This window comes from Dasypus novemcinctus, chromosome 22 (assembly GCF_030445035.2).
Source record: "Dasypus novemcinctus isolate mDasNov1 chromosome 22, mDasNov1.1.hap2, whole genome shotgun sequence".
NCBI classification, from domain to species: domain Eukaryota; kingdom Metazoa; phylum Chordata; class Mammalia; order Cingulata; family Dasypodidae; genus Dasypus; species Dasypus novemcinctus.
Window position 1 is genome coordinate 49,047,545 of NC_080694.1, and position 25,938 is coordinate 49,073,482.

At 42.2% G+C, this 25,938-nt stretch overlaps 1 protein-coding gene across 10 annotated transcripts in view; it reads right to left on the minus strand.

Annotated features, from left to right (window-relative positions):
- The window catches only part of ATXN1 (ataxin 1), a 417,609-nt gene that overhangs the window by 256,583 nt on the left and 135,088 nt on the right, over positions 1-25,938 (minus strand). For 8 of the 10 annotated variants that reach the window (XR_011647041.1, XM_071210982.1, XM_058285258.1 and 5 more), the window contains one exon: positions 11,367-11,498. The exons of the other annotated variants lie outside the window; for them this stretch is intronic. The gene's annotated coding sequence lies outside the window, so the exon portion shown is untranslated. The remainder of the gene's footprint in view (positions 1-11,366; positions 11,499-25,938) is intronic. 10 annotated transcript variants of the gene reach the window in all.

The following is a 25,938-nucleotide window of genomic DNA, read 5'->3' on the forward strand; positions in this document are numbered from 1 at the left end:
TAAAGGTCTGCCGAATGGGCGAAGGTGTAAAAAACAACCTGAAAAAGACGCAGTGGCTGACCCAATGGAGCCTGAAGCTTGAACGCACACACTAACTCATTGTTTTCCTATTTCTAAAAAGCTCAGTGTATTTTGATGTTATTTTAACTGTTACATTTGGTAGCTTAGGGACCCAGAGAACCTTCTCTTCACAGACAATAAAGAGTATTGTGGGCAATTCCTAAGTAGAATGGTGACTTAATAAAGTGGGGTTCTTGTGCATGGAGTCAGAGCAGTAGACGTGACATCTTTATCAAGGGGAGAAAAATGCCATCTTTAAAGATATTCCAACACCGTTCATTGCTGCTTCTAGGACTAGAGCAATCGCTTCACCTCTTTTTACTTATGTGGCTCTAGCCTGGCCATCTATACATTGATTCAGCCCAGCCCATGCCATGGGCTTTCCTGCTCCAAGATTCAGCGTGGGCAGATACAGTATTTATTCTTTTCTTATTCCTCCTTGTTATCTTGACTATAGACTTCTTCAAGGTAGGGACTTACGTATTTGTTGGATGAATTCTTTCAGTCCTAGTGGCCTCAGGTACCAGCACCAACATAACCTATCTTGTCGGCTTAGCCGGGAGTCATTTTTGTCTCCTTCTATCTCGTCCCCCCTATCCATTGATTACTAAATTTATGATTCTAACCTTTCATTCACTTTAGAATATACTGCCTCCTCTTCATTTTGTGACCCCATTTTCCCCAGAAAATAGGCTCTCGATACCTCATCTCAACTCCTAATTCATCTACCATCCTGGAGACACCAAAATCATATATAAAAATTTCATTGAGTTGTTCCCCTAAACAATAACTTGTAAATCTGTTGCACCTTCCACATCAACTTCCAGCTCCTCGGCCAGGTCTCAAAGATCCTCTACCATCTAGCTGTCTTCCCCACCACTGTCCAACCTCCTTCCATACTGATCTCCAAGAAAACCCTGCTTATCACTCAGGTTGCGCCCCCCTCCCCCCCCCCCCCCCGACACAGCTCACGGAGTTGACGGGACTCCCTGCTTCAAGTATCTGTCCAGTGGCCCCTGCACCAGAATGGCCTCGGAGTTTTCTCCACGTATCGCCATCCCTACACTCCTTTCAAGGTCCAAGGACCACTTTAATCCCCAGGCGTCTCTCAACTCTCTCATCACCCCCTGAATACAGAGTCTGTACCCCATTAAAAATTCTCAGTCAGATCGACTGCCATGTATTGCTCTATAATTGCTGCTTGTGCATTGGTTTTGTGCCCTCTGATTTTTTTAGGTAATTTAAGACTTGAAGAGAGTTGCAAAAATAATAGTGTTCCTGTAGACCCTTTGCCCAGCTTCCCCTTAGAACAAACATCAAAACAGATATATAACCATAGAAAAAAGATCAAAAGTGGAAAATTAGCATTGGTGAACAACATGAACATAACTATAGAATTTATTATCATTTCCCCAGTTTTCCCACTCAATGTCCTGTTTGGGTTCCAAGATCCAATCCAGGAACCCACGTTGCATTTAGTTGCCAAGTCTCGTTAGTTAGTTCCCTCCAATCTGTGACAGCTCCACAATCCTCTCGTATCTTTAAGATCCTGACCCTTCTGAAGAGTACTAGAGCACCTTTCCAGTTTGTCTGCCTGACAGATTCTCCTGATTACAGTGACTGTGTTCCATTATGCATTATTGAGGAGGAGACTACAGAAGTCAAGTACCTTTCTCAGTGCTCACCATCAAAGGGTGTATAATGTCACCATGTATCACTGGGAAGTTCACCCGGTCGCTTAGATAAGTTGCTGTGTGCCAGCACTCTCCACTGTACAGTTGCTATTTTTCTGTGTGTAGTTACTAAATATTCGAGACTATACAAATATCCTGTTACTGCTTGAACATTTGCCCACTAATTTCAGTATCAATCTGTGGAACTTAACTGGGACAAATACTACTATGGTGTTCTAATGATACCTTTCTTTTTACCTAATTTTTTTGTTTGTTAATAGAAGATATAAGAAAGAAGTGTCTCTTTCTCCCCATTAATTTACTTACTCAGTTATTTATTTGTATTAGTGTGGATGCGTGGATATATATTTTAACCTTCGGGTTACAACCCAGTATTTATTTTGCTGATCAAGTTTGTTCTATCCCTCAATTAGATTTTATACCACTTCAGAGAAGACAAGCCATGTCTTATACTTCTTATACACTGCCCCTAGTGTCTAAAACAACGAGAGGCATACGGCAGGTGTTTCATTCATTCATTCATTCATTCATTCAATAAACTGTATTTAGGGCATTGTCTTAGGTGTTGTAGTTACAAAAGACAGAACAATTCCTTTTCTCAAATAGTTGACAGTCTAGATAGTGAAGACTCACATGTATGTCTACGAGACCAGGCTAAAAGCATTGGGAGGGTACAGCAATGGCCCAAATGGGAACATGAACATCATATAAACTCCACCTAGGGGCCAAAGGAGTGAGGGGGTAGGTGCAAAGGAAGGCTATCTTGAGACAAAATTGTGTTCCCTTTTACTCCACTACTCACCCTATAAAAATAACAGGCTGCATCAAGTATCTAGAGACAAATACTATCACACAGTTAGCATCTTCTGAACTTGTATAAAATATCTAGAGAGAAATACTATCACACAGCATCTTCTGAACAAATTCCTAAAATTCAGCCTCCAGGATACACTTTTTTAGGAAGACTTTATGTAAAAACATGGACTCATATAGTGATTGTGTGCTATTACTAGGAAAATTGGGAACAGCTAAGATAAAAAAAAAAATCTGAAAAGCCATTTGTCTTAATCCAGTTTCCAAATCCAATTTCATAGTTTTTATTCCTTCACAGGGAATAATGAAGAGGAAATAAGAAGCATCATCAATCAAAGATGGGCTCCCTAGGTTTCTTAACTTAATTCAATTTCCTTGTACTACTCCTACAGTATTTTCCAGACAAAGCTGTTTTTTTCTACAAGTGATAGTTTAGCCCTGCAAACAACCTCAGGAATAATAAACAAATGATCGGGCACATTTTCTGCCACTAATTACACTCTGCAACATTCCACCTCCAAAACATTTTGAACTCCAAGCAAGCAGAGACACATCTCAAAGACACTGCCTCATTGCGAGAACTGCACACAATAGAGGATTTGTACTCAGACATTTATTGACACTTAAACCTGTTAATATTTAACTCCCACTATTGTTCTAAAGGATGAATACGCAAACTCTCTCCTACAACACATTGTTACATCATGCACTTTAATTATAATAGTAAATGCTGCCGTAAGGAATTTCACTTTCACTGTTTCGTATCACCCTTTCTAATTAATGTCAATGTGTCTTTTCTCTGTTAAGGGTGTATACAACAGATGTACATACGTGTTATGTCTGTGAGTCGCTGCACAAACACACACGTGTTCATGAAGGCACACACTGACATGTTCGTGTGCAGACAGATTCATTCTCATATGAATATCCCTTTCTAAATATCATGGTTCCATTCCCTGCTCTGAGGGTGAACATGTAAAGACAGCATAGAATCCGGTTGATTTCCTTTTGTTAACTGTTGTAGATTAAGATAAAAAGCTAAAAGGAAAAAAGACACGCAGACACTTCATGGAGTCTGTGATTAAGAGACAGAAGCTGATGAGACAGATGGGCTGATGCATAAGGGAACTTGAGCGCAGCAGCCCACACTTGGCAAAGATTTACCAGCCTTCCCCTTCTCTGCCTCAAGTCTTTACTGCTTACCACCCTACTGATTTTAAGTTTTGCTCATAAGCCCATGAACCCCCTTCTTTCTCTGCCCCAAACCTCTTAAATGAAGGTTATTAAACAAAACAAGCCAGCATTCTTTTTCTTTAGTCTGTTATTGAAAGTTTACTCAGAGGCACTATTTACTATATAATCATATGGTTTGCAGCTCAACAGAGAGTGGACAACTCTTTAACAGAGCTCGCCAGAAGATTTTTAGAATACCCTATAAAAAGAAGATGAATTTCTGGGCCAGGTAAATGAGGAGAACAAAAAACTATGCGTATTTTTTAAAACTGGTAGACACTAGAATTTCCTCTATGTGACTGTCCCTCTAAGTTATTTTGACAGGTGATGACTATCCCTAACAGTGCCTCTATTTAATCTCAGCATTGCATATTTGCAGAAACAGCATTTGTAGTGGGCTTTACGCACACAAAATATTTTTTATGCATTATCTCACTCAATGCTCACACCATCCCTGTGCAACAGATATTACAACTACCTCTATTTTATGCATCTGGAAAAAAGAAATGCTCAGATTTTAAAGTGATTACCCTAAGGTCACACAGCCAATAAGATGCAGAAGTGAAACCCAAAATCAGAATTTCTGGCACCAAATCTCATTTGTTTTCTTCTACATGAATTTTATATCATTTTTCTTGAACTCATTTTTGGTTCTGATTTATAGTAGTAGATCTATATGAACTCTGTTTATTACCTGAAGATTGTATGCGCTTCTAAATGAAACCTCTTAATTCCAAATGACATAAATTTCTTCTTATACTTCTCTTTTCTGTTTAAATTAAAACCGCCAGGGAAGCAGATGTGGCTCAAATGATTGGGCTCCCATCTACCACATGGGGGGTCCCGGGTTCAGTTCCTGGAGTCTCCTAAAGAGAAAGATGAGAAGACAAGCAGACACAGAAGAATGCGCAGCAAAGGAACACAGACAGCAGACAGTGAGCGCAAGTCGTGGTGGTGGGGAGGGGCGGAAATAAAGAAATAAATCTTAAAAAAAAAACAAAAACAAAATCCAGGTTCCTTTATCAACCTGTTTCCTTTATTCCACAGGAGCTCCCTTTTGAGAGCTCAGATCTCTTGTTATGGGATGATCTTCTTATTTCTGCATTAATAAAACGTTCCTCTGCTTTTAGTATTTTTCATTGTTGCTGTGCATACTGCAGACTTTTTCAGTTTTATCCACTACAACGTCCATGTCCTTCTAGTAGTTATCACAATGGTCACTGGTCACACTTCAGAAAAGAATTCTCTATTTTTATTCAAACGCATTTGTTTTCCACGTACATTTCTGGAATCTTCCTTTCCTGTCATTATGCCCAAGATCCTTGAATTCAATGGAAGGGTTTTTCTCCTTTCTGGCCTGGCAGTTCATCGCTCCTGAGCCATTCCAAAGGTGCCGTAACATAACGACATGTCAACTTGGTGCGTTCTCAGGTCATAAATACTTAACTACCCTATTAGCCTATACAGGGGGCAAAAGGAGGACTGGCTCTAAATAAGACAGATCTATTTCTATGCACACACAGCCTGGTAATAATAAGACCACTGGGAAAAGAGAGAGGGGAAAAACGCAAGATGGCAGCTCAAAGGGTCATCAGGCAAGTCCTCTCTTGGCTGTGCGTGGAGGAGGCTCTTGGCCAAGGGCACTGTCTTCAGCCAGGGAAACGCCAGCTCGAGCTTCTGGGGTTGAAATTCGCACTGTCTAGACAGTAGAGCTCACCAGATTTCGGGGCACACCTCCCTCTCTTCTTGTTGCCCGACTTCGCTCTCCCTGCAGTTTTAACTGGATTATTTTAGAATGTGCTATTTCCGTCTTACTCCTTTCCCTCAAACTGTCATAGAAGTCCTGCAGCTTGACTCTTACCCAGCTGCCAAATTTCACTCCAGAGATGGCTGTATTTCAGCGGCAAGTACAGCGATGGTCCCCCTGAGCCACGAGAAGAGCAGTTTAAGGGGTTAAGCATCTGGAAGGGGGCTGCCTGTGTGCAGGAAAGGCGTGTTTTGTTTTTGTGTTTTATTACCATCACAGAGGAGCAGCCACCAGCTCCATCTGATCACGGATGAGGCAACAAACAAAAAGCCACTCAGGGCACAAACTAAAACGCATGGAGAAGCTATAAACAGGGACGGTGCCTCTTCACACGGTCTTTGCAACGGGGACCTCAACGTCTTAAAAGACTTATACGATGGTAATTTTTGGAAGTAGAAGAAACTTTGGCGAGCAGCCCATCCACAGGTAGCTGTGAACCTGGGAGAAGGAGGCTTTGCATAACTTGTCCAAAGTCCCACAGGCCGGGTCCAGCTCTCCTGTCCAAGCACATCCCACTAGAACGTGGGTTCATTCAGAGGCACTCCGCGGCTAACTGCACCCCGGCTTCTGAAGCACAATGCATCAGCACAGAAGTTCTGAGTTCGTTGGGGTATGTTCATTTCTTCCAGATACTCCAGAAAAAGCCGAGGGTCCAGTAGAACACAAAGAGGACAGAGTAGGAGTAGTACCAAATATTTATTGAGCACTAACGCTATGCTTTGTGCGTATGCCGTCCTCACAAGGACCTGCCGCCTGCCCCCCTTTCATTTTGATAAAGTATCAAAACTGTATCTCCACTTCTAGACCATGTTCCCGCTCTGAATAGCACTGTTTACAAACACAGAAAACAGCATTAGTGTACCCAGGGAAGGAAACACCACTTGAAGCTTCAGGGCTCTGAAGACAAAACTGTAGGCTTTGGTGTCAACCACTTTCTACTGTGTTTCATTGTGTCGGATGACAAAATATTCTACAGTTATTTCGAGCATGATATTAGAACTCTATGAATGTTTCCATACTGGCAAGGTAAGTCCTATTACTTATAAAACGTCAAAGAATAAAGCACATTATGCTGAAGCCTGCTAAATTATTTTAGAAACTCTAACGTACTCCAGAGTAATTCTGAAAAGCTGTGCCAACCTATGAAATATCTTGTACTTCTGACTTTTGTCCATGCATTTTTCCTCTGGCCACGAAAAGACATCAAGTGTCTGAAAATAATACCTTCCCTCAAAATGGCCACCTCCAGATGGAAGGAGGTGGCATGCTAAAGGATAGAATGTATTTATGCTAAAAGATAAATTTTGGGGAACTCTCTCCTTAAAATATTTAATGGACATCAACAGAGTTTTCTTAATCATGGCAATGTGCATAGCAAATCCCTGAATGGGAAAAGGCTCTATGTTCCAGAATGTGCCATGTGGGTGTGCTGGGGTGTTGGGTGGGTGGAGAGTGGTATGGCTAAGTGAACTGGGCTTGCCAAAGAAGGGAGAAGCATCTGGGTACAGTACCTGGCAGAGGTTTGAGCCCCAGCAAAGAGTGGCTGCACCCTAGGAGAAACAAGTGTCCGTGGATGACAGTAAATCCAAAACCAAGATTGCAGCTAAAGCCATGTCAAAGGACAACAGAGATGCAAGGGGTTTCTGAGTGCTCTAAGAATGGAGGGAAGAAGGAAAGAAGAACCCTAATTCCATCTAAGTGCAAGAATACCAAACACTAATAGGGCCAAGGAGTGGAAAATGGAGAGACCGCTTTGATCTGGAGCTAAAAGTCTGTTTAAAATTAACTGGATTAAGTAAATTACAGTTGCGCACAGAAGGCAGAGCTAATTATATAACTATTCTTACTCTCGACCATGAAACATGGAGGATAAGGTAAGAAAGGAGACCTATTAGTCAAGTGAAGATACGGTAAACATGTTCTAGGGAAGCAACCACCCAGCCCTTCCCTGGAAAGATGGTGGGGAAAAGGCGGCACCGCCACATACCACTTTGGACACAAGGCTCCTGGCAGTCTTCTGACTACTGTGCTCGCCAAGTTCATAGAAAGGAGAGCCTAGTCACGTCACAGTTCCTTATGGTACCAACTGCCAATAATATGCCTTATTTAAATTGCCTATATTGAGAGATCAAGAGCTGCACAATTTTTACTGGCCCTGACAACTGGGCATTCAGGGAAGTTTTACAGTCACCTTCTCTCCTTGCCTTCTTCATTTCCCCATCTGGTCCTACTCTCAACAATCACAACCTTCTTCCCAGTCCCTAATTTTTCTGGTTCTTTCTGCCTTATGCTTTCCAGATCAGCAAGCCTTTTCCCATTGGTTTGAAACTCTGGGGAGCAGGTGCTACTTCCAGATGCACTCTATGCCTCTGTTCCGAATGGCCCAGTTCAGCTCCCCTGTTCACCCAGACCAAGCTATGAAGCTGTCACCTGTATCTCCTGTAGGTCTCTAATTCCATGTGGGCAGGGACCGTTTCTATCTTGTCCACCACTGCAGCTCTAACACTTACTTAGCACCACACTAATACATAGCAGCACCCCCACCCCCAAAGGATTTGCTGAATGAGTAAAGGAATAATGAAAGACCAAATGAGAAGAGAAATGACAGGCACTGCTTCAGTTCCTCCCAATTCAAAACGTGTGCTGGCAAAGCAGCAGGCACCCCACAGGACCTCCGGGACTCTGTGAATGGAATTTCCAATAATGATTTGGCCTGGTCTTGTGGGTAGTTCTCCTAGACAACTGCAAAAATAATCTGGGCAACCACGCTTAGTCTGTGAAGACAACCACAAACTGCTGACCACAGACCCGAGGCCACGATACAGGACAGGGTTAGGTGTAGCCCACACTTCTGCTTCCCTAAAGAAATGCCTTCTGAGAAGCCTGTGGTAACTGCCATGTTTGCATTTGCACGTGCCAGCCTGTGAGTACAGCAAGAGACTCCTTTCTTTCTCTCTGTTTGAGACACCATTGATTCTGCAGGTTAGGAGGAAGCTAAGTGGCATCCAAATACCAAATGTTCTGTACCATAGTGATATTTTCATTCTCACCACCATTGCGGACGACCTTTCTACCTAGACTCATGGGTTGCCTCATCCGAGTCTGGCAGAACATCATGAACTCTTTTCCTGACCAGTATCTGTTGACACGCCTGTGGTCCTCATGTCCTCTATGAATTTATTAATCTCATTGAAATAGCTTACATATGTGTATAAACACAAGCTTTCTTTTCTTATGCACCCTCATAATCGCCTAGGGGAGAATAATTTATGGCCTGCTAAAGAGGAATGCTCAGGCTAAACTGTCTTAATTGGGAATTCAGATGTTGCTCTTTTACTGAAAATGACAGAGCTGTTCAAATTAGCCTGGAAATCCGGGCCAAAATGAATGCAATGTCTGCATCCATGGGCTCGTTTCAGGGTATCCAGTGACATCGATGGTGAAGCCAGACCAGTCACCCTGAGCTGGTCTTCTTCTTTTTTTTGTCTTATTTTTTTAATATTACATTCAAAAAATATGAGGTCCTCATATACCTCCCACCCCCCTCACCCCACTCCTTCCCCCATAACAACAACCTCCTCCATCATCATGAGACATTCATTGCATTTGGTGAATACATCTCTGAGCACCGCTGCACCTCATGGTCAATGGTCCACACCATAGCCCACACTCTCCCACAGTCCTCCCAGTGGGCTATGGGAGGACATACAATGTCTGGTAACTGTCCCTGCATGAGCTGGTCTTCTTACTTCTAGATAATTCCTTGGACCTTTTTGCTTCCACTTTTCAGCCTTATCCTGCAGCCTAAAGTCTGAGGGTACCCTAAGCCCATGCGGTTTTCACTGCCCTGTGTTTGTGGGACAAAGCACATATTTCCTAAGAACTGAGGGTCACTAGAGTTACCCTTGCTTTCACTGGTCAACAAAATGAAGCTTATTTAGTAGAGGGGAAAAGAGCTGAGCCAAGGAAGGCAGCCCACATGTGGTGCCAGATAACCAGGGGCCCTGCCTGTGTGCCTCCCAGGGGTCCAGAAGCTTGCTGGTGCCTTGCACCTGCTGCACCAGCCTGGGCGGGGGGTGAGGCTCCTTCTTTTGTAAAAAGTTCCCTGTTAAATGGGTCTCTGACTTCCACTCAGGGAGTTTCTCCAGGATTGGGATTATTTCGTTAATTTACATGAAAGCCATTCAGAAGTGCATTTTTTTGAATATCAGAGAAGACTGCAAAGGAGATAATTTTTTTAAATTGGGAATATATACTATGTCAGCGTCACACTGCTTTTTCCACTTACATCAAAGATCATTTTCTCCTATCGAGCATCCTTTTGAAAGAGAATTCTTGATTATTATAACCATTTCGTGTGTATTTACGTCTAACAACACCCTATGAAACAAGTACATTATAATCTAGATTTTACAAATTTAGATATTGAGATGTATGATGACTTGACCAAGGTCACACCTCATGGAATGGCAGAGGTGGCTTTGGGGCCCAAAGGGTAAGGAGACTGCAATCTAATCCATTGTCAGCTAAGGCTTCTGCAGCCAATGGTGCCACTGTAATTGTATATTGTTAAAAACTGTAATTTAATAATGTTTCCAATACTAAGAGTGTCAATGTATATACACATATGTGTACATTACACTAATAAGCAATATCGCTTCAGTTATATGTTAATAAGAGCAGTGAATTAACATCTTTTTATTCTTTTTAACAAATGCAAAACTATGGCATTTATTGGAAAATTATTGCTATTCGGTGATTTCATGGTTGTCTCAAAGTATCTGGCCAAAAAGGAAGAACTTAAAATTCCCTTAGGATTGTCCACTCCTCCAGGATTTATTGTTATTTCTCAAATGTCAAAATCTGGTGAGTTTCAAGCATGCCTCTGTCTGCAGGAGAAAGGCTCTTCAAAATGTATGATTTACAAATAAATGTAAAATCAAACCAACATGGAGACACCAATTTTCATAATCAATTGAAAAAGACTCCTTCTGTTTTCAAAATTTCCAGCACTGGTAAAAAGGCCTGGAAGCAGGTGTTCTCTTACACTGCCTCTGGAAATATTAACTGATACTACTTTATTGGGAAGCAATTTGACCACAAATATCAAAAAGTGTAAAACTGAAAACTTAAATTCAATGATTTACTGCTAAGAAATTATCCCAGGGAAGCCATTATTAGGAGGAACTAAGTCAAGCTGTAAGAACATTCATGGTAGCATAAAAGGCAAAAAATAAAAAAATAAAAAAAGCAAGAAAGAAAGGCAAATGGATCTAGATGCCCAACCAGAGAGGATCAATTAAATGAATTTTAATATAACCATTCAATGGTATACTATATAATTACTAAAAATCATGTATTTAAAAAAAAAAAACCTGTTAGTGTAAAAAGATGTTCCTTAAAACATTTTTTGAGAGGATTGAGAAGTTAGGTTGCAGTGTACATTACACTCTTCTCTCCTACCATCTGACAGTGGTCTCTAACTGCATTTATGGACATTGTCAATAGAATAATATAATACCTTCCTTATTGATGCCTGGTCATCTGTTCTACTCAGTGATTTCAAAATAAGTAAAGGCTATTTTCGTTCCCACAAAAAAAGCAAGAGTTCTGTTTCTTTTAAAAGAGAGAAAAAGAATAGATAGAAGATGTAAAAGATGTAAAGACAGAGATGTGTATTCATGTATTGCCATCACTCTCTTGGAGACTTTACAACACAATGATAGTTGTCCCTGCTTAAAGTTTTTGGGTATATTTACCTGTACCATGTGCTTTCATCACAATGAAGAAACGCAAGCACTCAGTTCATTCCCAGTGGACCTTTCCACGCAGATTTTGCTTGAGAAGAAAGGGTGGCAGCAGAGGAGAAACTCAATGTAAAATGCGCAGACCTGCAATTACAGAAACAATAATCCCACTGAGGTAGGCAGCTTTCCGTGGACTTCATTCACATGAGCTGAAGTCACAGAGAAGGGAAACATGATCGTTTTCGCATATTCTCTCTCTTTCTCTCTCTTTCTCTCTCCCCCTCCCCCACCCAACCTGGCTCTTAAATCAAGAGTGTCAAAACCTCAGCCAGCAGGAATGTAGCACACCTTCATCCAGCAGGTCTGCTGGCGTTTCCAGGGAGAAGAAGGCTACTGCCTGGGGTTAGCCTGCCCCATCCCCCGTCACCCCCTTCCCTGCATTGTGACTCCATATTTCGGAGAAATAAAAAGCAGCTCCTCTCCAGAAAGTGCCACTGAATTGGATGATCTCTAAGACTCATTCTAAGTCATCACGCTCTGCAGATTCAGAACATACCTTTGCAGTAGCAGGCAGAGTTGCCTTGAGCAAGGGCCCATGCCTCTCCGTGGAACCCGCAGGTAAAGCCTGTATCAGTGCCATCCCAAGTCATCACTAACGTTTATTGAACACTTACTACATGCCAGCCACGAGGTTAAGTGCTTTACCTCACTCAATCCCAACCTGGGAGGTAGCTACTAATCATTATGATTCCCATAGTACTGACAAGATGGTAAAGGCATGATTTAAGCCTTATCCACAGAGGCCATGCTCGTGACTCAGCACCACAGCTCCAAAATGGATCTCGCTATCAATACTTCTGTACTTCATATTAGAAATTAAATATCAAATCATCATCACTCCCCCCCTCCAGAGTGGATATGCCATTGAAATTGTAGCATTACTATTCCTGGATATGATGCTCCTTTGATTTTAATTCTAAAGATAAATTGAAGTAAAAAATGCTCACAGTTCAATTCAGAGTAAATCTGTGGTTGTTTCAGTTATTTAAAAATGCCAAATCAACCCAAATCCAGATGCCAAAAAACTGAGTAAAAAAACATAAAAATTCAAGCCCTACCAAAAGAACTACATTTCATTAGAAAAAGAGAAGATAATAAAACCAAGAGCCACATACTAGTTCCTAAATAAAGATGCAATAAATAGAGAAGAATTTCTATACATTGTAACATGCCTATGATTTATAAAAGAATTTAAACATTATTACACCATTTATAAATTCTACATACTCTAGGTGACTACCACACCACATAGGCATGAGCATATCAGAAAACCAACATTCTTACTTATGGGACCCCTAATAATTGTTTCTTTGTGTGTGTGTGTATACGTGGAACTCTATTTGCACTCTTCCGGCTGTGCCTCTGGGCCTTTGCACATTCCATTCCCTTTCATCACGCCTTTCCATCCTTGCCAACTGGATGACCCTCCTCAGTTCTTCAAGGCCCAGCCTGAGCCCCACACCCTCCCTGATGTCCCCTCTTCCTCTGCCCTAACATTTTCTGGAAATACAAGCACAGTGGCTCTCTCTCCCATGTTCCCTAGCTCAGCAAATGGTACCAACATCGTCTTGACACCTTCCTCTTCCAAATTATGTACCACATGATAGCAGTTTGATATGATTATGGACTCCAAAAATAGATATTGGATTATGTTTGTAATCTGGTCTATACCTCGGCATGATTGCGTTATGATTAGGGCTTTGATTGGACCACGTCATTAGAGCGTCGAGTCCCCACCCCTTGGTGGGTGAGGACTCACAGATAAAAGGCATGGCAAAGGACAGAGTTGAGGGTTTTGGATGTTGGGGTTTGATGGTGAAGCCTTAAGCTGGAGCCCTGGGAAGTCAGCTCACAGAGGAAAGAGAAGCCAGCCCCAGGAGGAGAGGAACCCTGAATCCAGAGAAAAGCAAAACCCTGGAAGAGAAGAACCTAGGAAGCCTGAACCCTCGCAGACATCAGCAGCTATCTTGCTCCAAATAGACTTTGGTGAGGGAATAACTTACACTTTATGGCCTGGTACCTGTAATCTCCTACCCCAAATAAATACCCTTTAACCAGCCCATTTCTGGTATTCTGCATCAGCTCCCCTTTGGCTGACTAATACACAGATCTACCCATCAAATCCTTGGTTCTCCTGCCTACGTCTCTCTCAAATCCCATGACTCTTCTCTTGCTGCCACCCCACCACTGCTCCAGGCTGCTCCACCGCCATGTCTCCCCTGGCCTGGGCCCCACGGTGGCCTCCCCTGCCTCCACAGCCCTTCTCCTACTGCCCATCCACAGTGGGCATTGCCGTGGCTTCCCACTGAGCATAGTGGCCACCCAAGGTCACTATGCCGGCCTGCACTCCAGCCTGTCCGGATTACTCCCTTCCTTGCCAGCACCCGTCTCTCCATCACCTTGGGGCGTCTGTACCTGCTCTTCTCCTTGCTAAGCCTGCTATACCCAAACCACCCTGCCCCCTTCATTCAATGGCCTTGTCTTCTTTTCTCCTTCAGCTCCCATAGCTCAGTACCCTTCTCCAGCAGCCTTCTTGATCTCCTTAGCCAAGGCAGTACCTCCTACTGCCTGCTTTCATAAAGTCACTCTCCCTCATTCCACTGGTCTCCACTGCAATTCTGCATTGGGTCGTTGGATTCATAGATTAATGCTTGTCTCCCCCATGCTCTGGTAAGCTCCATGAAGGCAGAAATGGGTTTGTTTTGGGCCACCCTTTTATTGAACTCATTGTTTGGCATGTTATAGGCACCTGATGAAAATCTGTTGAATGAATAAATGAGGAAAGGGAGGGAGGGAGAGATGGTGAGGGAAACCACCACTCATTTCTTATAACCTAATTAGTGCTTGCTGAATTAATTGGATGGTGGTTTTTCAACCCATGGAGGATACATATACTCCTCTGAACGGCATGCATGGCTCCTTGTGATTTGACCCCAGCCAGTCACATCCCTTGTCCAGCTACACTGGACACTCAGCACTACTGAATCCTTGCAGCTCCCAGAGGGACCACGCCTCGCTCCGGCTCCTTTCTCCATCCTTCTCTGTTCTGTTCCCTCCGCACATCATCTTCTCAGACTCCAACTCGTCCTTCCAGTCTCAGAAGAAGGGCTGCTTTTCTGTGAAGATTTCCCCAACACCTTCTGGAAGCTGGGGCCCTGTTGTTTTTCTCCATTTTGTACAAGGATACAACACCTTGAATCTATCCCTATTAAAGCAATTATCATATTTTCTTGCACTTGTTTCTCAAGCATGTCCATCTTTCCTTCCACATTTTAAGTGCTTTAAAGGTAAAGGGAGGTATCACCTCATAACAGCATGCCAAGAGTTCAGCACAGTGGCCAGTGCATAATAAATACCAATATATAAATATTTACTGTGAAAATGAAAGATGAACTGTATCTAGTATGTATATGACTATATCATGTACATATGTGTATCTCACATATGTAAATACATTATATATATACTTATATTTCATGCATGCAAAACTCCAGAGTTGAGTACTTAAAATACATGATTACTATTTTTAAATGATGCATGACATAATGGATATAAATGCATCTGTAAAATGGGCATAGCAATATCTACCTCACATGAGAGTTGTCAGAAGTACTGTATAAATAAAATGTTTGGACAGAGCTCAGCATACAGGAAGCACTCCAGAAATATTAATTGTATAATCATCATCACTATCATTATTATTGTTAGGGCAGCCAAGTTGAATTTTTAATTCATGCTTCAAAATTAACAGTTTTATTTGACAATTTTTTCCCTATTAAAACATCAATTAGCATTAGCAATTCTCAAAGGCCATTAAAATGGCTAGAGAAAAAAAGTCAGGACAGAGCAAAAGTCTTATTCACTCCAGCTGATGGACAAATATGCATTATATGCATGGAAGTCAAAACCATTCACAGAAAAGAAATATCTCTGTACAAAATTACCTATAAAATCTATAAATGACAAATATTACAAATCAAGTGCTATAAATATTTAGCCCAAAGAATCATAACTACTCACTATAAATTACTTCCTTTGTTTAAAAAGCACAGATACATGTTCAACCATTTCTTTGATTTTTGGACAGAGGAATGTGACTTTATAAATAAATGTTAAGTATCTGCCTAATGAACATGCTATAAAATGCTTGAATTAACAGCAAACACATTTCATATGTGGTCTATTAGATGCTAAACTGATTTAGAATTGCTGAAACTTAACAAAACAGACTATGTAAAGAGGTAAAAATCAGCAGGACTATTCTGCAACCGTTATTTTGGAAAAATAATGCAAGAATGAATTGTTTAAACATGCTACCAGAACAGAGTTCAGCAGCAGGGACTGGTAATAATTTATTCTATAAGCAACTTGTAATTCTGCTCTGTATTGCTTTTTCTCTTGAATACTGATCAAATCTAGATAACATCTATTAAACTGTTTTATATACTATGTGCTATTGAGATACACGACACCACCATTATTACATTTTGAGATTTCTATTCTGAATTCACTTTTATCTCTTTCGCAAACAATAAAATCCAAAGCAAGTAAATTTTCTAATTGGGGCTCAAGCAATCTATTCTCAGAGATATTAGGGAAAATATTACAAAATATTTTATTGAGGGAGATAATACAAAAACACTTAATTCATAATTTCTAATTATTTTACCAAAAGAATAGCAAACTTCTTTTAAAATGAATAATAATTGTATTCACTGGTCACAACTATTTCCCAGTTAAACATAACTAAAGATCTATTGGTCTTTGCAGCATAATTATAGGTATTAAAAGAATATGGATGCTACAATTTTTTCCATTACTAGTCACAAAAGTTCTGTAGTAGAATGCCAGTAAGTCCACTCTAATTCATATTTTATTCCTCCATCCTGTGGACCCTGGGATGGTAACAAGGGAAGAAGAGATGTGATGTGGGGGCATTTTCAGGACTTGGAGTTGTCCTAAATGATATCGCAGGGACAGATGCTGGACATTATATATCCTGTCACTGCCCACTGAATGGACTGGGGAGAGTATAAACTACAATGTAAACTATTATCCATGCAGTGCAGCAGCACTCCAAATGTATTCACCAAATGCAATGAATGTGCCACAATAATGAAAGAGGTTGTCGATCGGTGGGGGGGAACTCTTATATTTTTTAATGTAACATTTTTTGTGATCTATGTATCTTCAGAAAAATACAATAAAAAAAGGAATATGGAAAGGCAGAAAAGACAAATTTAACAAAAAAAAATCTTCGTTTACCTAAAGAACTTTTAATTTACTATTAATTTCATTAGTGTGAAGCTTGTGCTCATGTTGTAAAATCTGGTGAAATCTAATAATATAAAATAAGATTCATCTTTACTTATGCTATTCCCCCAACCTGGAACATCCTTTTTAATCAGATTTTACCCTGCTTTTAAAGTCAGCTCAGCTACCACTTCCTCTATGACATGCTCCCAAAGCCAAGTTCTTTGATTTTTCTCACCATTTAATGAGCACTTGGCCAGCCTCCCTCTCTAGATTCGTGTGCTCCTCAGGGGCGCTGACCACGTCCCTGTATTTTTCTTAACAACCTGCACAGTTCTTTAAGGCACATAATATATTCTCAATAAATCCTGGCTCAGTGCATTCACGAACACACACTCAACTCTGATGCTCTTAAGACCAGGGTGAAAATGCCACCAATTGTGATGTAAAGCTAAAGGTTAAAAAGAAAATGTCCATTTTTAGTGAAATGAAACTCGTAGCATTTTCACTTCCAGATACATCAGCATTACGTAAAAGATGTTGAAACCATTTTAAAAAATAGACATTCTGCACATCTGCCTGTTTGAGAATCTGTCTGAGAACACCAAGTTGCACAGTGGCCTCTCTGGGTGTTCTCAAGACAAATGTTTGATCAGGCATGGAGTTCAGCCACTCATTTCACGGAAATCCACAGTAAGAGAGCTCCCATCCACCAGCGGGCTCCCCTAATTCCTTGGAAAGATCTGCCCTTCCCTGCCCACCCTGGCCAGCACTTCAGTGATGATGGCTCTTGGCAGCAGAGAACTTGAGAAACTAAGGAAGTAGAATCCCCTTCCCGGCGCACATTTCCCACGGTCATTGTAATTTTTCTTCCCAGGTGGACCTATCTGCTTTTACTCTTTCAACTGAACTTCTGAGCCTGGCGATTTGCCTCTTGTAGTTTCCAGGCTGCTAAAACAAATCCCATGCCACGAGTTGGCTTAACAACAGGAATTTATTGGCCCAGGGTTTTGGGGGCTAGAAGGCTGGCACCCTCCTGGGATGGGTACCTGCTGGCTGGCTGACAACCTTTGGGGCTCCTGGCTTTCCCTTCACGTGGCAATGCACGAGCGGCACCTCCTCTCTCTTCTGGTTCCACTGAACTGGATGCTCCCAGCGGTTTCTTCTCCGCCTCCAATTTCCTTTGTTTCTAAGAACTTCAGCCATATAGGATTAAGACCCACCCTCATTCAGGGTGGGCACACCTTAACTAAAAACACCTCAAAGGTCCCACTGACAAATGGGCTCACAGCCACAGGACCAGGACCTGAACAGGCGCTTTGTGGGGGATACGACTGACTCCCCGATACCGAGTGACATGCTACATCACCACACACATGCCAACTCCCGCCTCACTCAGAGGCCACATTTTGCTCAGGAAAGACCAGCAGGCAGCTAAAGGACAAGCTCTCATAACCTCCACCCATGCAGATTGATCGCCCACATTCAGGACTAACCACTTTGGGGACAATAAATACAAATTTTCCAAGAGGTCGTCAATCCTTATTTGATGGATTCTCTTTCCTCCATGGCCCAAGATTTTCTACCTCTTCAGTAAGAAGAGGAGTATAGAGGGCTGCTGTGTCTCCCATCTCATTTCGCTCAGTGGTTATCGTTGGCCTCATCCTATATCCTCCGCAACCCAAACGACCTCAGTCTGAACCACACCTAACCACTCCGGTGTGATCTCAAGTAGCTGCGGACTATAAAAAAAAAAATGTGGGGGAGCGGATGCAGCTCAGTGGTTGAGTGCCTGCTTCCCATGTATAAGGTCCTGGGTTCAATCCCCGGTACCTCCTAAAAAATAAAAGTATGAAAGAAATATGAAATGGAATAGGTAGAGAAGAGGAGTAACAAGAGAAAATTCTGGTTACACCATCTATTTAAAAATACTGCATTATATAAAATTTGAAACATACAAAAGAATATATGCAACATGTATGTAATCCAGGAAGCATAACGCTACACAAACAGCCATAAATCTACCACCCTCTTTATAATAAGAACTAGACATTTCCAATACCAGTGCATCACCCTATTTGCTACTTCCCAAGTCATCTGCCTCCTCTCCAGAGGTAGTAATGATTCGGAATTTTGTCTTTATCATTCCCTAAAACATACAAATTAATTTTGCTCTATTTTTAACTTTTCAAAAATTATATCATACTGTATGTTATCTTCTACGACCAGCTTTTTTCACACAATATTGCTTCTAAGATTTAACCATGTCATTGTGGGAAGCTATAGTTGATCCAATTACACTCTGTATAATATTCAATCATGTGACTATATCTTCCTCTATTGATGGACATTTGAGTAACTTCCCTTTTAATTCATTTTTTTCTATTAAAATAAAGGCCGCTATGCACATTCGTATACACATATGCACAAGTTTCTCTGGGCTTCTTCCTAGGAATGGATTTTCTACATCACAGAGTACCTGTATCGTAACACAATAGAGCTGATCTAATTTCAAAAATGGTTATACCAATTTATAATCCTACCCACAGTGCATCTTCATATTTTTAACTGTGAAATCATTTTAGAATCATGAAGGAGATCTATTTTATCTAAAGCTAGAATTTTTATTTTGTAGGCACAAGATATTAATATCCATAAAGAAATGAGCTTCCCATGTCTCTTTCTCACATTAAGTTTATACTCTGTTCATCACTAAACATAATAAGAACTACCTCCTAAGCTATGTTTACTTTGCTACTTTCAAATGCACAGGTGGCATTTACTAGTGACTCAGGGTAGACGGAAGGCAAATAATTTGAAGTCTCCAAGAAATCATGTACAAATCTGAAGGTTGCCCAGCTATGGCAAACTGAGAAAAGTATTTCTTTCAATATTAAAGAGAAGAAGAGGAATAGATAACTGAAAAAGATGAGGAAAAGCCTTAGGTTTTATTTTAGAGAGCAAAACAAGACAAAGCCTTTGTAATTAGGTTTTGCTAGACTTAGAGGAAAACCCTTCTACCTTCCCCTCCCCACCAGGATGGTGCTTCGGGCCCTTTGGCCTTTGGCCCTGGCTCAAAGTTTGAGTTCCAAATTAAGCCAGGCCTATCTCGAGAGGAGAGACAAAGAATAAAACAGATGGAACCTCTTATTGTGAAGCATTGTAGCAAGTGGCAGGAAACACCGGAGCAAAATCTGAGGTGAGTCTAGAGAAGAACTAGTCTACCTTCTTTCACTAACATGGGTGAAGACCAGGGCAATAGTCAGGGAAAAACAATCGATTTGCACCAACGTTGCTTTCGGCTCCCTTCCCCACAGCGTTCATTACCTTATCACTCGCAGTAACGGGTGCCCTGAATTTTTGTGGACAGTATCTTGACCATGTTCTCACATTCTCTCTCCACTCTGGTTTCTTTCTTATTGGATAACCCCAACAGGCAGGGAAATGGGGAGAAAAAAGTTATCAAAGACCTTCACCTATACAATGGATGCCCCTGAAAAACCCAATGTTGATAAAAGGTAAAACAATTTTTAAAAAATGTATTATTAGTGTCTGTTAAGTCACCTATTTGTGAGATATTTGTGTGTATCAGCAAAGTGTTATGCCTTTTATTAGAGTCCCACCCTCTTTTAATAAGCATAGGGCCAAGGGGCCTTATTTTAATCTGTCTGGGGCTACCTTTCCTTTTTAGGCTAGTAAGCTGGAAATTCGCCAGGCAGTGATAAGGGAGCTAGCAGTTCCTTCTTGGTCAAGGAAGCCTCAGACCCCTGTACTTTCTATTAAAAGCATGGTAAACAGACAACCCTATTTTGATATTAACTGTCGGTTTCCAGGTGCCCCAAAATATGATGGGTGTAGGGAGCAAATGTGGTTGTAACTTCAGATAAAATTCCAGATTATTAGATCGCTTTCAAGATGTGTGTTTTTTTAAAAAAGGCATCACACTGTAAAAGATCTCTTTGTAATGCTGATATACAAAGATCCTATTAAAACGTGGTAATTTTCCACAGCTATGAGAATCTTTCATGTAAACGCCTTTATATCCCAACGTTATGTGAAAGGTGAGCCAGGTTTTTTATCCAGCGACTAGACACTCTTTTCAAGAGAATTATCACACTTCACAGTAAGTGGATGAGGAGGGACCAATTAGTGCTCCCCTCTCTCCCCCTCCCCCAATTGGAACCTCCTGTGGGAGGTAAGGTCAGCACCCTCTTCCGTCCCCAAAGCACCTCGCGGAGGTTGTATCAAATACTACAGCAGCATTTGTGAAATCGGAGCCCTTTCCAAAGCAGAGAGAACAATCACGTCTGCATCAAGGACTGTTTTCTCCATCGGCAAGACCCAGAGCTCCAGAGAAGTGAAACATTTATTTGAAGAGCCTGCAAAGCAACAAACAATTCCCACAAGCGAGAGCTGCCACCACCCTCGGGCTCCTCTCGGCTCCTTCTTCCGGGTCCCCGCGGCCCCGCCCCCCGCGGCCCTGATTGGTGGCGCCCCTGGCCAACCTGCCCGCCCTGCGGCTGGGCGCAGGACCGCTCGCCACCGCCTCTCGGCGGCTCCACCTCCAGCCCCAGCAGCCGGCCAGGGCTCTGAGCCCCAGCTCCTTTCTCCAAGAGGCAAGCTGAGCAAATTAGAGGTTATGAGCACCTCCGGTGGAAGCAGGAACATTCCTCTGGGCTATGTAAGAGAACATCAAGAGAATGTATTCGGATACACATCCTCGCCCACGCCCAGCAGCCCCTACTGGGCCTGGAGGGACGGCAACCTTTTGCTGCTCTCGATTTTGGCTGCCCATCCAGGAACCTGCTTCTTTGTAACAATACCTCTCAGGGTCGAGGATGCTGCTGGCCCTCTGCTAAGCGGCATAGGCTGTTTTCAGTGGAATGGGAAACATATTCCTAAATAGAGTGCTGCCAAATCCACTGTGTGAGAGAAGGCTGGAAGAAAAGTATTTGGGCTCCCAGCATGGGTGGAAGTTTTATTAGGAAATCAGGGAAGCTATGGCAAAAAGCAGCAGCTCAGTTTTAAACTATGCTGGAAGTAGAAGCAGGTTATCTAGAATTAAGTAGCAGAAGCAGAGTCAATTAAGAAAGATGCTCTAGCTGGTATTACACAGGGCTTCTTCCACCTTGTAGGAGCCGGTTACCAATGTGGTGTGCTGTTAAGATCACAGTCTGCCAACAACTCAGACACCTGAAGCTCCATAATTAGTCTCTCCTTTGGTTTTACGGTTCTTCGTCTCTGCAAATTTCAGAATAATATGCTGCCTTAGAGGTGTTAAATCCAGATATCCAAAATGAAAGGGAAGGAGCACAGTTTTGATTCGAAGCTAGAAATTAACTCTAGTTTTACCACCTTCAGCTCTGTGGCATTGGAGAAATTATCTACTGGCTTGATCCTCAAGTTCATTAGCTGTTAAATGGGACCAGTGAACCAAATCTCAAAAGGCTGGTACAAGGCTGAAATTCTATGTATTTAAAAGTGCCTGGCCCTGACCACACCCAGAGCAGGCATGGGGACACTTGTATTCCTCTCCTTTTCTACAGAGCAGATTTTATTTTTTAGGTGCCAGGGCTGGGGATCAAACCTGGGACCTCATGTGGAAAGGCGGCACTCAACCACTGGGCGGCACTGGCTCCCCTACAGAGCAGATTCTAACAGGAACAAGTGAAGACAACGCCAAGTCTCTGGATTCCTGATGCGGAAACAATGAGAAGTGAGCAGGGATGGAGGTGCAGATGGCAGAAGGAGGGGATTCTGGGGGTCCTGGGGACGGGCTGTTTTGCAAATATGGCAAGGTCATTCTACTTAAAAGCACATGGTGGCTTCAAGCAGACCTTTATTTGCAATTTTGACTGGCAAGACTGTGAGCTTGGAACGTGTCTCCACCAAAGAGCAATGCTTCACTTCTTTCAAGCCTCTCCCTTGCTGGCCCCATCCTGCTGGGGTGAGAAGGGATTCAGGTGCATCTGAACAGCAGAACTGCAAGGTCACCTACAAAGGAGTGGGAGCAGGGCCGGATGGCAGGTGGGCAAGCAAGCAGAAGGCAGGAAGTGCCCAGGCAAACCCTGCTGATCCACGTGGGGCTGGAGGCCTTTCCAACACGGACCACGGACGCCCTCCAACCAAACTGTGTAGCCCAAGATCCACCTTGTTTTCCTGTGCATCAGCACCTTCATGCCTTCTAAAGTCTGAGCCAAGCAAGCTCACCACTGACTCAGATGAACGAGTTAAACTGAGGACAAAAATGCCCGGGGATGAGGGGCCCTGTAGCAGGCTGCTGTAGAAATACATTTTTAGGCTGAAAAGACTTTCCAAATTGAAACAGTTGCGATGCCAGAGATAAACCCTCCAAAAATTTCCTTCTGTCATAGCTGCTCATTAAAATCAAGCTCAACCAGAATGAAGAGGAAAGAGGCCGGTCTTTAATAACATACAGTAGCAGCCATCACTCCTGAGGGTGAGATTATTTAGAAATATGTCAAGACACCTGTCCCCCAAAAGGTCTACTTGGAGTATTGGGGGTGTGTGGGGGGAGTACAGAACACATTTCAGAGATCACCCATCTGACACTGTTTACTGCCAGAGTATTACTGAAGTGTGATTTAAGGATACTCATTTTTTAGGACATTTCAAAGTGCAAAGCTGGGAAATAAAATATGTATATGGAAAACTTGCATGTGGTTTATTTTGCTTTATGCTTACATGGCTGCTGTGAATTACTGGCCATTTTCTATTTAACAGTTTTTATTCATCCTTGAGTCATTCCTTCTGTGCATTATCTGTAATAAATTTTAAAATCCCAGTTGACCATTCTCTAGCCCCCTGGTATACTTTTGGGCCATTCCTTCTTTCCTTTCTATGATGCGGTAAGTGCACAAAGAACACAGCATGATTTTCAGACTAATCTGAGCAAAATCACAATGGAAGGTAAATAAAAGCATCCCAAAGCCAAAAGGAAGTGATTTTGGAGTATACGCATCACTGATTACATTCCATTTTTACAGGTAATTAAAAGGTGACTATATAATAATATTAAACAGCAGGCACAAATTTTCAAAATTTCTTCCTGGTATTAGCTATGCAAAAACACGGTCTGAATGTTCAACACTAATCATATTCATCTCTTCTTAAGAGCAGTGTATAATAAATGGGTAGCCTAAAAGGAATGCTTTGAACAGAATGCTTCACTATTGTCTGATTATTCTAAATTTAAAACTCCAACAAAGGAAAGGATTATTCTTTTAAGGTTCAAGATTCACAAGGACTTAGTAATGAAATTCCTTTAGGGGAACAAATAAAAAATTGCTAGCTTCAAGCTGCCAGTGTTTTAGGTTTGTATAGTGTGCTTTTGAAGTCAAAGTCATACTTCATTCACTCAACAACAAATGTTTGTTGAATAAATGAATGAAGGAAAGGCTTCAAAATACAAGTTTAATCACCTATAAGTTGTGAATCAGGCAGCAATTTTAATCAACCTCAAATGCACAGGCTGAAATGAGTTCAATGTCAGCTCTTACCAAGCATGCCAAAGCTAGACCTGGAAATTGGAAATCATGGCCTTTGATTCTTAGAAAACAACCCAGCTCTTAGAGTCTGTTGCTTAGTCGCATCCCTGCATCCTCTCAATACAATTTGGGTGCCTGTTATCTAGGCCAGGTGAAGTAAGATTAAGTAGTTATAACAGAGTCAGGCCCATTCATGAAACTATACAGGTAGTTCAGAGCAAAGGGGAAAAAAATAAAAAAGCTGAAACTGACAATCAGATTGATATTTAAGTATGGTAACATCACTCCTGAGTGGCACATAACGCAGATTACTTGTGCTAGAATTGCTATTACACCAAGAGGAAGGAAAAAATGTGCCCGCAGGATACTTGATCAGATGTGCAGCACAGGGTTCTCCAGGGAGGCTGGAGTTTATTCTTCCAGCAACGATGCTAACGCCCATTTCTTTGCATTCTGACCTTTAACAGGATGTGATGTGAGAGCCAGCCAGACGCTTAAAATCTATTTGTTTCAACAGCTCAGGGGAGAAATACAAGTAGAAAAGTTTTGGCCTGTAGAATCTGTTTTGCAAGTAGGAAAAAAAACTCTTGTATTGCAGATTGAAGGTTCTTCCAATGGTGAATCTTTTCGAAATCCTTGCCAAGGGAATTAGGAGGAGAGCAATATTATTTCCACATCAGGCCTGTCCTTTGAGAGTTAAGTACAGGCAAAGCATCAGCCCCAGATACCTATTCTTCTGATTCCAGAGTAGGCAACTCTGTCCTTGGCAAAGTCTAAAGTAGGTAACGTTTGTTTCCAGGACTGTTCCCCTGCAATTCTGCACCTTCTGTCACCTGAAGTTCCTCTCCTTTAGGCCCCAGGAGTTTCTGCTCTGTAATTCTTTTCCTGCCTTCCCTCGCCAATGTTCAGACAAGGAGGTTTGTTTCAATATAAATAAACCACATTCATTGTCTTATCCCCCAAAATATTTGTATTTTTAAAAACCTTCTGCTTTTTAATTGAGGAATCAAAAGCTTTCCTTTCCTTGCAACTCCTATCCCAGCCAGCAGGTAAGGGTATACTCTGAACAGGGACTCAGGATAAGGTAACTTTCCCTATTTGTCAAAGCTTACTTTGCTTCATGCTAAGGCCTGTCCTAAAGATAGAAATGCTCTGAAATCAGACTGGGCTCAGGATTCCTTTATGACCACAAGCAAACTAGGGTAAGTTCCCTGAGCCCCAGTTCCTCATTTGTAATGTGTGAATTAGTATATACCATAGAAGCACAACACAATATATCCCCACACATGACCTCATCATTATGAGATAATGACTATAAAGTGTGTGACCCCCTGTTGTCTTAAAGACCACCGTCGGGGAAAAAATAGAGACAGGTTCCCAAACGCAGCAGGTATGGGCAGCCCCAGGATTGGCCAAGCCAGGTCTAATCAGGGCCAGTCACCCAGACTCCCTGGCAACTGGAGGAGCCTGATTCTTATCGTCCTCAGCTTCTTCGAGCCCGTGGCTTCTGGCCCAGGAGCCAGGCGCCCCCTAAAGGCAGGCTGTAAGGCTGGGCCCCCCGAGTTTCCATTCTTAGACCTTTCCAGGGCTCTGTTCCTGTCTGAGAGCATCCAAGCCCTTCCCCACCCCTCCCCTCTCTCCTGGTACCCCAGGAAGCCCAGTCTTGGGGGATCCAGCTCCATTCCTCACTGCACCACCTCTCCATCCCAGTCCCCTGCCCGCCACCCCCACCAGTTAAGTTTACCGTGGGCGGCCTTGAGCCC